This window comes from Mobula birostris, chromosome 20, assembly GCF_030028105.1.
Source record: "Mobula birostris isolate sMobBir1 chromosome 20, sMobBir1.hap1, whole genome shotgun sequence".
Taxonomy (NCBI): domain Eukaryota; kingdom Metazoa; phylum Chordata; class Chondrichthyes; order Myliobatiformes; family Myliobatidae; genus Mobula; species Mobula birostris.
Genome location: NC_092389.1, coordinates 54,574,198 through 54,587,858, shown reverse-complemented (window position 1 = coordinate 54,587,858; position 13,661 = coordinate 54,574,198). Strand labels below are relative to the sequence as shown.

At 45.5% G+C, this 13,661-nt stretch overlaps 1 pseudogene; it reads right to left on the bottom strand.

Moving 5' to 3' along the window:
- Window positions 1–449: 449 nt before the first annotated feature.
- LOC140185173 (zinc-binding protein A33-like) lies at window positions 450–13,661 on the bottom strand (annotated as a pseudogene).

The window sequence follows — 13,661 nt, the reverse complement described above, 5'->3', positions numbered from 1 at the left end:
ACTGTTGGGACCTCGTCAAGCAGTATTTCATAAACAAATTTGGTTTATGTGTCTGCACTTTATGGGCCCTGCACAGCGCACTGGTGAGGGAAATGATGGGGCTGACTGTTTAGCAACACAACCTGTTAAAAGTTCAACTGTGGATATAGACTTTCCACTTAGCAAATCTTAGCTTAGGGGTTGGTAGTGTTAAGAGTTAGGGCCTTATGGCAAGAGTTGTAGGATACAGGACAGGCACCTTCACGGAATACATAAACCAGTCGGGTTTATGGAAGAAGGGCTAAAAATAAGAATGGAAGAAATAATATTGACACGACTTAGAAATGCCCACACGATGTTTAATTATGCCTTGTATCTAATTGGAAAGCATCATTCTGTGTCGTGTACATTTTGTCATTATGAAACTGGTAAACACATACTATTTCAGTGTGAAGCAGATATGGCTGAAAAAATCAAATGCAGTCTTCAGTACAATCTTTGGTAGGGTTGGTTGTTTTCAGATAAAAACTTTATTAAGTTAAGGGACTAGCTTTAAATTAATTCGCAGTATTGAACCGGCAAAGGCCTATAATAACGGTAGCGTCACAATTATATCGGGGACATCAATATGCAAAGGGTTGGGAAAATCAGGTTGTTGTTAGATCACGATAGGGCGTTTGTTGAATGCCTGCGAGACGGCTTTTTAAAGCAGCTTGTGTTTGGGCCTACTTGGGGGAAAGACCATCTAAGATTGGGTGTTGTGTAATAACCCTGATCATCTCCAGGAGCTGAAAGTAAAGGAACCCGTTAGAGGCAGTGATCATAATATAATTGAATTCATACTGCATTTTCATAGGGAGAAGCCTAAGTCACATGTATCAGTCTCGCAATGGAATAAAGGGAATTACAGAGGCATGAGAGAGGAGCTTGCCCAGGTGAATTGGAGGAGGATACTGTGGGGACGATGGCTGAACAGAGGTGGCTGACGTATCTGGGAATAGATTACAAGGCGCAGGAGAGACATGTCCGACAGAAGAATTTCTCAGATGGCAGCGGTGGGAATCCATGGCTGACAAGGGAAGTTAAGGACTGCGTGTTACCTAAGGAAATGGCATATAAGGGAGCAAAGGTGAGTGGGATGTTGGATTATTGGGATGCTCTTAAAATCCAGCAAAAGGCAACAAAAAAAAAGCCATAAGAATGTTAAAGATGAAATATGAAGCAAACTAGCCAATAACATAAAGCAGTATACTAAAAGTTCATTTTCAGTTACATGAAGAGTGAAAGGGAGATGAGAGTTGATATTGGATTGGAAAATGATGCTGGTGAAGTAGTGGTGGGGGACAAAGAAATGTCAGATGAACTTAATGAACACATTGTATCAATCTTCACTGTCTTTTCCTGTCAGCACCGCCCCACTGGTCACATTTAACCTGTCTCAGTGCGGGTGGACTTTAGGACCCGGGGGAGCTCAGGACCCGCCGCCCCGCGGCTGCTGCTGAATACGCGGTGTTTCTGTTCCGTTGTCGGATGCGGTGAACGAGTTAAAATTAACAGATCGATAATTCTCATCTCGTGTTTATTTCACTCTCCGCACATTTATATTTACAGTGACTTTACTCCTGACGCCGGTCCCGGGACCCGACCCGTTTACAGACCCGGAGCGGAACCGGAGCAGATTCTCACCCACTGGTTTCCATCCCAGGTCGCGAAGAAAGGATAAAGTTTCCCCGTGAATTTATTCCCAGTGAAGGTGTGGAGATGGCACTTGGTCTCCGCGTTGTAAAATGAAACTGTCCCGGACTGGTCACTGAGATAAACTCCCACCCTCCCGGGGATGGGACCGGCAGGGAGACGGGACTCAGGGGAGATGATCACGTCACAATCCCGATGTAACACGTCATCAACCCGCGCGATGACCCAGAATCCGGTATCCGGACTCAGTCTGACCTCTCCCTTCCTCTGCACAGATTCTACGGCGACTCCCAGACACCAGGCCCGATTCCCCGTCACCTCCACCTCCCAGTAATGTCTCCCCGATGTGAATCCCTCCGATCCCAGCACACATTCCCAGTATGTGAATCTCTTCCCGGTGTCAGGGAGATTCTTCAGGGTCCGGGTCCATCTCACACTCTTCCGATCCTCAGACACCTCGAGACACGGATTCGCCGTTTCCACATCCAGGGTGACAGAGACTGGGGGGAGAAGCAGAGAATTAGAGAGTCCCCGGGGATCGGGGGGAGACTCGGGCAGCGCGGCCCCGGGGACCGGTGGAAAGGCCGCTCGGCCTCAGGCGCGGTCGGATGGCCGACACGGACCTTTCCCGAGGTTTGACCCAACGAAAGCGGATGGACAACTGATGTCTCCCCAAGGGTTTCCGCTGGACGGAGAGCATCAAACAGACACAAAATGCTGGAGGAACCGAGCGGGTCAGGCAGGAGGTGTGGAGAGAAATGGACAGACTACATTTCAGGTGGACATCTTCCCTCAAGAACGGAAATACATAGCGGAGATAAACAGCAGAAACTAGAGCGGGATAGGGATGGATTAAGATGGGCAGGGGGTGGGTGACTGGACTATCAGGAGGTCACAGAGTTTCTTCGGCCCAACTTGTTCGTGCCGACCAGCTTGCTTTAATGAGCAAGTCCCATTCGTCCATTATTTCATTCACCTTTCTTATCCGCGTACCTGCCAAGATCTATTTTAAAACATTCTCCCTGTACCCATCTCTACAGTTGATCAAGGGCCCGCTGTAAACAGAGATAACCGTCTTCCCCTTCCACTTTATCTTTCCCGTTACTGATTTTTCACCTGGAACCTACCAGCCTTCTCCTTCCCACCCGCCCCCCACCTTCTTTTTCGGGCCTCTGCCCTTCCCTCTACATCCTGACGAAAGGTTTCGGCCCGAAACGTCAACCGATCTTTTCCACGGATGCTGCCCGACCTGCTGAGTTCCTCCAGTATGTTGTCAGTGTTGCTTTAACTCTCTTCCCTGTCCACTGTACCATGAATTTTAGTGTCACCCATAAACCTACTAATTATGTCACCTACATTATCATCCAAATCATTAATATGATTGACAAACAACCACGGCCCCAGCACCGACCTCTGCAGGTCACAGGCTTCCAGTCCTCTGTGTTTAAGAGACACTTGGACAGACACTTCAACAGGCAAGACACAGAAGGAGAGTGACCTAATGCTGGCCAATGCGATGAATGTAGATGGGTAAATAGGTCAGCACAGAGGTGATGGGTCGAAGGGCACATTTCTATGCTGTACGGCGATGGCTCTGTGAACTGAATGGATAAGAACCCCCAAACCCCTTCCCCCGACGGGTGCTGAGAATTCCAAACAGACAGTGACCCCTGACCCTTGACTCCTCAGACAGGGAAACATCCTGGCTGCATCCTTGCTGCCAGTTGACTCCTGAAAGAATTTTGTTCTTCCCTGAGATCTCCTCTCATTCTTCTGAACAGGGAACAGAGAACATAGAACGGTACAGCACAGGAACAGGCCCTTCATTCAATGTTAACATTCATTTGCGAGTGGGGAGTGTGAAGGTTCGAGACAGTAAAGGGAGTGATAACAGGAACCAGTAGGGGAGAGATGAATGGCAGATTGAACCAGAGCCAGGTGGGGGAGGGATGCAAAGCCTGTGGGTGAACTGTGTGCGTAGACGTAACGAGTGGCTGGAGGGGGACAAAGATGGAGATGGGGATCCCTTTGTCCCCTTTCCCACAACCCCATCACCCGCAGCCCCTCATTAGGACAGGGGAAGTATTTGCAGGGACCCTTAAACAACACGGGTTCTGATGCAGGGTTTCATCCCAAACTGTCAACTCCAGTCTTTGTTGTTCTGCAATTATCACTGCTTGTGTCCCCTTCCAATCTACTTTGCCCAGCAACTCCCTCAAGCCTCTGCAACTAACTTTACTCCTCTCTGACTCATCTCCCTTTCCATCTCATGATACATCTGACTTTATCTCCCTGTCAAAATCTGGCGTGAATTCTATCATTTTATGATCACTGCTTCCTAACAATTCTTTTACCTTAAGCTCCCAAATCATATCTGGTTCATTATAAAAATCCCACTCCAGAATTGCCTTTCTCCCATCGGGCTCAACCACAATCTGTTCTAAAAAGCCATCTTGGGGGCATTCTACAAATTTCCTCTCCTGGAATGCAGCACAACATGATTTTCCCAATCTACATGCTGTTGAATCCCCCCATTCCGACCTTCACTGTGCCCTTTTTCCATCTCCTGGTGTGATTTGTATCCCATTTCGACCCTGGCTACTATCTAGAGGTCTGTATATAATTACCATCAGGGTCTTTTTACTCTTGCAGTTGTTTAACTCCACCCACAATGACTCAACATCTTCCAATCTTATGCCACCTCTCTCTAAGGATTTCATTTCAATTTATACCAACAGACCCTCCCCATCCCCTCTGCCTACCTGCCTGTCCTTTGAATACAAGGTGTATCCTTGGATGTTGGGCTTCAACCAGCATCTCCTTTCAGCCACAACTCAGTGACGTCAACAACGTTGTACCTGCCAATCTCTACCTGTGCTACAACATCATCTACCTTATTCCGTATACTGGAGCATTCAAATATAACACCTTCAGTCCTGTATTCATCAGCCTATTCGACACTGTCCACAGGAACTTAAGCAAGGTCTTTGATGTCGATGACAGACCACGCTGGGGGTATTGTCTGCATTTCCGCTTCCCCGAATGTGAAGAAATATAGAAACATAGAAAACCTACAGCACAATTCAGGCCCTTCAGCCCACAAAGCTGGTGCTGAACATGTTCCTACTTTAGAACTATCTAGGCTTTACCCATGGCCCTCTATTTTCCTAAGCTCCATGTAGCCATTCAGGAGTCTCTTAAAAGACCCTGTCGTTTCCGCCTGCACCACCACTGCCGGCAGCCCATTCCGCGCACTCACCACTCTCTGCGTGAAAAAAACTTGGACAGGTACATAGATAGGAAATGGTTAGAGGGATATGGGCAAACACACACAAACGGGACATGCTCAAGAAGACATCTTAGTCTTGCAGATGGATGAAGTGGGCCATGGGTTCAACATCTGTCAAACCCTCCCAGATCATCCTCCTGAGGAATCTCACCCCGGAGTCTGTCTGTGAACTGTTGATGTGACGTCACATCAGAGGGCAGCTCAGTGCCTCAGAAAGACTGGGTAAGGAGCACAGATTTCATTCCTAAATGGGAATTTGTGCCTGTCTCTTTGACTCTTTGACCGTGTGTCACACTCTGATATTGTGTGTGTGTGTGTGCGTGTGTGCTGATTGTGGTAAATATCCGTGTGTTTGTGTGTACACATTGAGGGAGAGTGTGCACATTGACATATTTGCATGTCACAGTGTGTCATCACATGTCTGGTGTGTGCTGACAATGTGTGACAAGTGTGAGTTGTTTAACTAAGTAAATTACCGTGTCTGAAGAGAATAGTTTCCAGGTTACTGAGGGAAATAACAACATACATTGCTGAGACTCTGACTACAATCTGCCAATTCCTCTTGTGTATGTCTATGGGGGAGTTTTGCCAGGCCGGTTATGCTGTGTGTGCTTCTCCTGAGATGAAATGTTGAAAGATGTCAATGCCGGTTGGTGTGTCTGGGCTCATTCTCACAATGCTTCAATGTAGTGGTCTGATAACCATAAGACCATAAGATATAGGAGCAGAATTAGGCCATTTGGCCCATCGAGTCTGCTCCACCATGCAATCACGGCTGATCCTTTTTTTCTCCTCAACCCCACTCCCGGGCCTTCTCCCCACAACCTTTGATACTGTGTTCAAACTCTGTTTCTAAATAGATGCCCCTCTATCATGAGGCTGTGCCCTCTTGTCCTAGACTCCCCCACCATGGGAAACATCCTTTCCACATCTTCTCTGTCTTGGCCTTTCAACATTCGAAAGGTTTCAATCAGATTCCCCCATCATCTTTCTAAATTCCGGTGAGTACAGGCACTGGGCTATCAAATGTTTCACGTCTGATAACCCTTTCATTCCCGGAATCATCCTTGTGAACCTCCTCCGAACACTCAACGATGTCAGCACATCTTTTCTGAGATGAGGAGCCCAAAACTGATCACAATACTCAAGGTGAGGCCTCACCAGTGCCTTATAAATCCTCAGCATCACAGCCCTGCTCTTGTATTCTAAACCCCATGAACTGAATGCTAGCATTGGATTTACATTCCCCACAACTGACTCTACCTGCAAGTTAACCTTTAGGGTGTTCTGCAGAAGGACTCCCAGGTCCATTTGCATCTCAGATTTTTGGATTTTCTCCCCATTTAAAATAATCTGCATATTATGTCTACTACCAAAGTACATGACCATGAATTTTCCAGCATTGTATATCCTACCAACCAGCCAATGCTCTACCCATACCAATAACATTTCTGGAACACCGTGGGCTCTTAACTTGGTAAGCAGCCTCATGTGTTCAACCTTGTCAAAGGCTTCTGAAAGTCCAAATATACAACATGCACTACAACCCCTTTATCTAGCCTACGTGTAATCTCCTCAAAGAATTCCCACAGGTTTGCCAGGCAAAATATTCCCTAAAGGAAGCCATGCTGACTTTTCCTATCTTGTCCAGTGTCACCTAGTATTCCATAACCTCATACTTAACAATTGACACTAATGTCTTCCCAACCACAGAGGTGAGGCTAACTGGTCTATAATTTCCTTTCTGTTGCGTTCCTCCTTACTTATAGAGTTGAGTGACATTTACAGTTTTCCAGTCCTCTTGCACCATACCAGAGTCCAATGATTTTTGAAAGATCATTTCAAATACCTCCACAATGTTTACCACTACCTCTTTCAGAACACTAGGGTGCAGTTCATCTGGGCCAGGTGACTTATGTCCCTTTAAGTCTTTCAGCTCTTTTGAGCACCTTCTCCCTTCTAACAGTAACTACACTCACTTCTCTTCCCTCGCACCCTTCAGCATCTGGCACAGTGTCTTCCACAGTGAAGACTGATGCAAAATACTCTTTTAGTTCATCTGCCATCTCTTTGTGCCCCGTTGCTATATATTTGGCCTTATTTTCTAGCAGCCCTATATCCACTCTCATCTCTATTTTTTTTCCGATAGTTAAAAAAAACAAAAACAGTTTGATATTGTTTGCTAACTTGTTTTGCAAAGAGAGGTGTGTAAAAAGGGACTGAAGGATTATTGGAGACCCGAGTCACCTCAACCACAAACTGTGCCGGTTGCTACCGTCCGGGGAATGTACCGCAGCATAAAAGCCAGGATCAACAGGCTCCGGGACAGCTTCTTCCACCAGGCCATCAGACTGCTTAACTCATGCTGAGACAACTGTATTTCTACGTTATATTGACAAGCATGTTATACATGTAGTTTATCATGAAGAGAAGAAGAAGAAAACCCTTAACTCCGAGTGGAGTCATCGGGATGCTGTCATGATGGCGTTTTTTAAGCCGGCTTTCTTATTCTTATGAGGCCGAGTTGCTAGCTCGACGCTCAAGCCAGCACGGACACTGTAAATGGCACATTGAGACGGAGACATAACGTAAAGAATTTTACTGCTCGTGTATATGAAGGATGTAAGTAATAGTCAATTCAATTTAATATTTCATTTTTCTCCTCTCAATCATTCTTTCAGTTCCTGTCTGTAGGTATTTAAAAGCTTCCCAATTCTCTGTCTCCTATTAATTTTTACTTTGTTGTGTGCCCACTCTTTTGCATTTACATTAGCTTGTCTTCACTTGTCAGCCATTTTGCCATTTGAGTATTTATTGATTTTGAGAATACATCTATCCTTCACCTTCCTCATTTTCCCAGAAACTGACACCATTTCTGACAAATTTACTTTGGCCAACTCCTTTCTCGGACCACTATAATTTATTTTATCCTCTGAAATACTACAACGTCAGACGTTACTTTCTGCTTATCAAATTTCAGGTTGGACTCAGTCATGTTGTGAGCATTCTCTCCTAAGGGTTCTTTTACCTAATCACCTCTGGTTCAATACATAACACCCAATCCAGTAGAGCTGTTCCCTGAGTAGTCTCATGGACAAACTGCTCGATAAAACATCACACAGCATTCAACAAATTCACTCTCTTGAGATCCATTACCAACCTGATTTTCCCAATTGACCTGCATGTTGAAATAAAAAACTCAACCCACGAGGATTCAATATCTTCCTATCCTATCTCACTTCTTTCTACTGATTTACCAGCAGAACCACACCAAGCCCCCTGTCTACCTTCCAATACCACTGATACATTGTGTAACCTTGGACATTCAGCTCCCAACTACAACCATCCTTCAGCCATGATTCAGTGATGGCCACAGAATCATATCTGACAATCTGTAATCAAGCAATAAGATAATCCACCTTCTTTCTCACACTCCATGCATTGAGATATAACACCTTGTGTACTGTATCTGCTACCCTTTTTATTCTGCATCCTAATGCACTGATACTCACACTGCTGGCTGCAATTTTGTCCTCGCATCTGCCCGCCCTAGCTAACAGTTTGACTGCATGATGTCTTTGCATTTTTGCTATCAGTCCTGTCGCTTCACTCGTTCTCAACCCACGCCCTCCGCCCAACCAAATTACAGACAATTTTCACTTCAAATTGGAACTTAACAGAACAAGGAGAAATGGATCTTTGTAAGTTTTACCTCGATTAACGGCATCAAGTGTTTCTCTCAGCACCGTGTTCAACAAATAGGGGTGATCGAATTTTTCAAACGGTTGGGCCTCATCTGTCATTGACAATTCCTGCACATGGTCATTAATCCTGTAAATATTAAACTGCTTGTTATAAACTGCAAGTTTCAACTATACAGGTTTTCAATGAAGAGTATGTCCTACCTCCTGTTCCGACGAGCTTCCTCCTGAAATAAATCACACATAAATCTGATTAGACTTGGACTTACTGTCCACATCCTGAATTTCATCCAAATCATTCAAAGGTGTTGAAAATTCCCACTCTCACGGTAACTCACAAACACAACCAATGCAGAACCACGGATTAAATTACAGGGAAAGTCTCTGAATGTTAGACCATTACTGAGAGGATGAAACTTAGAAGGAAGACAGGACAGGTTGTGTATTTTCATCTGGGTACGACATTACGATGATAAGATGTAAGAATTTAAGATCAGTGATGGATTTAATTATGTGCTCAGGGCAGGGGGGTAGATGTACCTCTATTTATGGGAAGAATTGTGGGAGATGAAATTCCAGGTGGATTTTAATAAATCCCATATGAAATTTAGTGAAGAGGAACTCGCTACCACAGGAGTGGTTGAAGCAGAACAGCAGAGATTGAATGTAATGGGAAAACTGGATAAACACGTGAGGGACCATGGAGTTCAGGGTACTGTTTCTGGGTGTGGGAAGAGAATTCTGAAGCAGGGACATTGTAAGAGGATGATGGATCGAATGGCCTGTTTATGATGGAGACCGGATGAGATGTACCCAAGGCCACTGTGGGAGGTGAGGGAGGAGATCGCTGAGCCTCTGGCGATGATCTTTGCATCATCAATGGGGACGGGAGAGATTCTTGAGGATTGGAGGGCTGCAGATGTTGTTCCCTTATTCAAGAAAGGGAGTAGAGATAGCCCAGAAAATTATAGACCAGTGAGTCAACTTCAGTGGTTGGTAATTTGATGGAGAAGATCCTGAGAGGCAGGATTTGTCAAAGGCAGGTCGTGCCTTATGAAACCGATTGAATTTTTTGAGGATGTGACAAAACATATTGATGAAGATAGAACAGTAGATGTAGTGTATATGGATTTCAGCAAGGGATCCAAGGGGACATTGATTTGTGCAACCAGAATTGGCTTTCCCACAGAAGGCAAAGAGTGGTTGTAGATGGGTCATACTCTGCATGGAGGTCGGTGACCAGTGGTGTACCTCAGAGATCTGTTCTGGGACCCCTTCTCTTTGTGATTTTTATAAACGACCTGGATGAGGAAATGAAAGGATGGGTTAGTAAATTTGATGATGACACAAAGGTTGGGGGTGTTGTGGATAATGTGGAGGTCTGTCAGAGTTTACAGCGTGACAGCGATAGGATGCAAATCTGGGCTGAGAAGTGGCAGTTTGCAGTTCAAACCAGATAATGGTGAAATATGATGGCAGACTTTGGTATTAATGGTAAGACTCTTGGTAGTGTGGAGGATCAGAGGGATCTTGGGGTCCAAGTCCATAGGACACTCAAATCTGCTACACAAGTTGACTGTGGTTAAGAAGAGATTCGGTGCATTGGCCTTCATCAACCACGGGACTGAGTTTAGGAGCCGAGAGGTAATCTTACAGCTACGTAAGAGCCTGTTCAGACCCCACTTGGAGTGCTGTGTTCAGTTCTGGTCGCCTCACGACTGGAAGGATGTGGAAACCATAGAAGGGGTGCAGAGGAGATTTACAAGGATGTTGCCTGGATTGGGGAGCATGCCTTATGAGAATAGGTTGAGTGAACTCGGCCTTTTCTCCTTGGAGCGATGGAGGATGAGAGGTGACCTGATAGAGCTGTATAAGATGATGAGAGGCATTGATTAGAGTCAGAGGCTTTTTCCCAGGGCTGAAATGGCTAGCACGAGAGGACACAGTTTTAAGGTGCTTGGAAGTATGTACAGAGGAGATGTCAGGGGTAATATTTTTACGTAGAGAGTGCTGAATGTGTGGAATGGGCTTCCGACAGCGGTACTGGATGCCAGTACGATGGGGTCTTGTAAGAGACTCCTGGATAGGCACATGGAGCTCAGAAAGATAGAGGGCTATGGGTAAACCTAGGTAATTCCTAAAGTAAGGACATGTTGGACTGAAGGGCCTGTATTGTGCTGTAGGTTTTCAATGTTTATATTTCTACGTTTCTAATGTGAAACTTATGTGAAAAGATAAAGAAACATTGAAAGTTTCCCTAACCTGATGGAAACCGGATATGGAGGATAAGTCTGATGTGTGGGTCACATTCTTTGTTTTCACGGATTGACAGAGAGACCGTCACACCCACCGCACCAGACACACTCACAGCCTGTGACTGGAACTGGGTGTTAATGGGAGTTTTAGAGGATATTTAATGTGATAAGTAAGTAGACAATCAGCAGCTCTGTGTTATGATCAGAATAAATTATTTCAGAGAAGTTTGCATTCTGTCCTGGGACGTAACAGTTTACTGCCATTTATTAATGCTGTGTCTAGGAGCAACGCATCTGTTTTCTGTCTTTCATGGCCTTGTCAGCATTGTTTTCTGTGGTATGTGATTGTTACAGCAACTAGTCACGTGTGTGGTGGCCTGGTAATAGCGAAGGGAATAAGTTACGTATCCATGCTTTGTCCTGGGCAGTTTTGAGCTGAGGACGGAAGATATCTTGTTGTTTGTTGACCGCTTCGTTGCTGATTAATTTACGATTAATTACACTGAAGTTTCATTGCCTCATGATCGTATCTTGCAGATAAAGGGTCGAATACCTGTCTTCGACATTTTGGAACGTCGTTATTGGAGTGACTGGAGGGCTCGTCATACAATCATAACAATCTGTGTGACGTCACCAGCAGCGGCAATTGGTTTGTTAGAATTGGCCGCTGTGCTGTGTTTATTTCAAATATACCACTGTTCATTTAGTGCCCTTTGACAGAAACAAATTGAAATAAAATCCCTCACCTTGAGAAAAATCACACTGTCTTTCTGATCCATCTGTTCCTTTAACATAGTGATTTCCTCCTGAATAAGCCTTATATGCTTCTGAATCTCACAAAGATTTTTCTCCATTGGATTGAGAATCCTCTTCTCTTCTTCCCGGAGATCCCTGAGTAAACTCTGCTCTTTCTCAGTGATAATCTGGCGCAGTTCAGCAAACTGGGATGTGACGTGGGACTGAAGGCTGTGTGACTGTTCCTGTCGAATGAAAGGTGAAGATGAATTTACTGTATTGCTATGTGTATTTCCTTATGACATTAAGGAGACCATTCGGTCCATTAATGTCCATGCTAACTCTGAAACATTCCCATCAACCCCATTCACTTACATTTTTCTGAAACCAATTCTCCCCATTGACCCATTAACTCCTACCTGATTCACATACACCCTCCCTCACCTTCACAGGGTTAATTGTATTTAACCATTCATGCAGTATGTCCATGGAATGTGTCTGAAACTGTCGTGGTCACAGGGAGAACATGCAAACTCCACACAGACAGCACCAGAGGTCAGGATCGAACCCAGGTCACTGGAGCTGCGATACTCTGCTATTCTGCATTAAAGGGAGCAAAACTTTACAGTAATATCAGAAATTCCGCTCAGGAAGCCTCACCCGAACTCCGGAAATCTTCTCTTTCTGTTGCTGCTCCTTTTCCTGGAAGTCTGATTTCTTTTTTGTGAGAGAGTGTAAGGAAGATTTTAGCTGATCCTGGAAGTCAGAGAGAGAGAAGGAAAAAGTAAAAAAAAAATGGATCAAAAAGAAATAGGCGATCAAACCCGATCATCACACACAAAATGCCGGAGGAACTCAGTGAGTCAGGCAGCATCTACCAGGGGAAATAAACAGTCGACGTTTCGGGATGTGACCCTTCATTTGGACTGGCAGGAATGGCGCAGAAGCCAGAATAAAACGGTTGGGGATGAGAACCAGCTGACAGGCGACGGGTGAGACAACGTGAGGGGGAACGTGGGGGAGGTGATGAAGTGAGAAGCTGAGAGGGGACAGGTGGAAGAGGAAAGGAACTGGAGAAGAAGGAATCTAATACGAGAGGACAATCGACCATGGAAGAAACTGGAGGAACTGGGGCTGTTTGGGGCCCTGGATGGTGACGAGTGAGGAGGTTAGGAGTCAGGTGTAGCACTTGTCCCGCTTCCAGGTGTCAGGGCCAGGAGGGAGATCAGTGGGGAGGAGCGAATGGATAAGGGCGATACAGTCCGGGGAGCGATTCCTACAGAGAGCGGAGAGTTGTCGGGTGTGGGATGGGCTGTGGGACGGATAGATGGTAGAATCCCGTTGGAGATGGCGAAAGTTGCAGAGAATGATGTGTTGGTTACGGAGGCTCGTGTGATGGCATGTAGGAGAAAGGAAATGCGTTAAGTATTAAATTAACGTTAGTTTTTACCATGTAGATTTTAACAGCTTCTTTAATCGGCATGAAGCGGTGCTCTCTGTGTTCCTCCGCAACTGCACAGATCACACAGATCAGTGTCTTGTCCGTTTCACAAAACAGCTTCAGTTCTTCCTCATGTTCCTCGCACTGAAGTTTACTTTCCTTCCCTTTCCGATTTAGGTTTAGATTTCGAGCTTTTTCAGCCAGATTTGCTAAGGCCCGATTGGCCCTGAGGGTGCGGTCAGCAAACACCTCTCGACATTCCGGGCAGGAGTTTCTCTCCTCCCTTTCCCAACACCGTGTGATACAAGAGCGACAGAAGTTGTGTCCACACTTCAGTATAACCGGATCGGTGAAGAAATCCAGACAGATGGGACAAATTACCTCCTCGGTCCAACTCTCGGCCGGTGCTTTCGAAGCCATGTTAACTCCCGGCACTTCCTGATTCAGAACGCTTTCACTTTCGGGGAGCTGCCGATCCCCTGCAGTACCGCGATTGTCCACTACACGCGCTGCAGACTCATGGGTGAACATGGTTTTGCTGGATGTGTTCAGTGGAAATTCTGGCC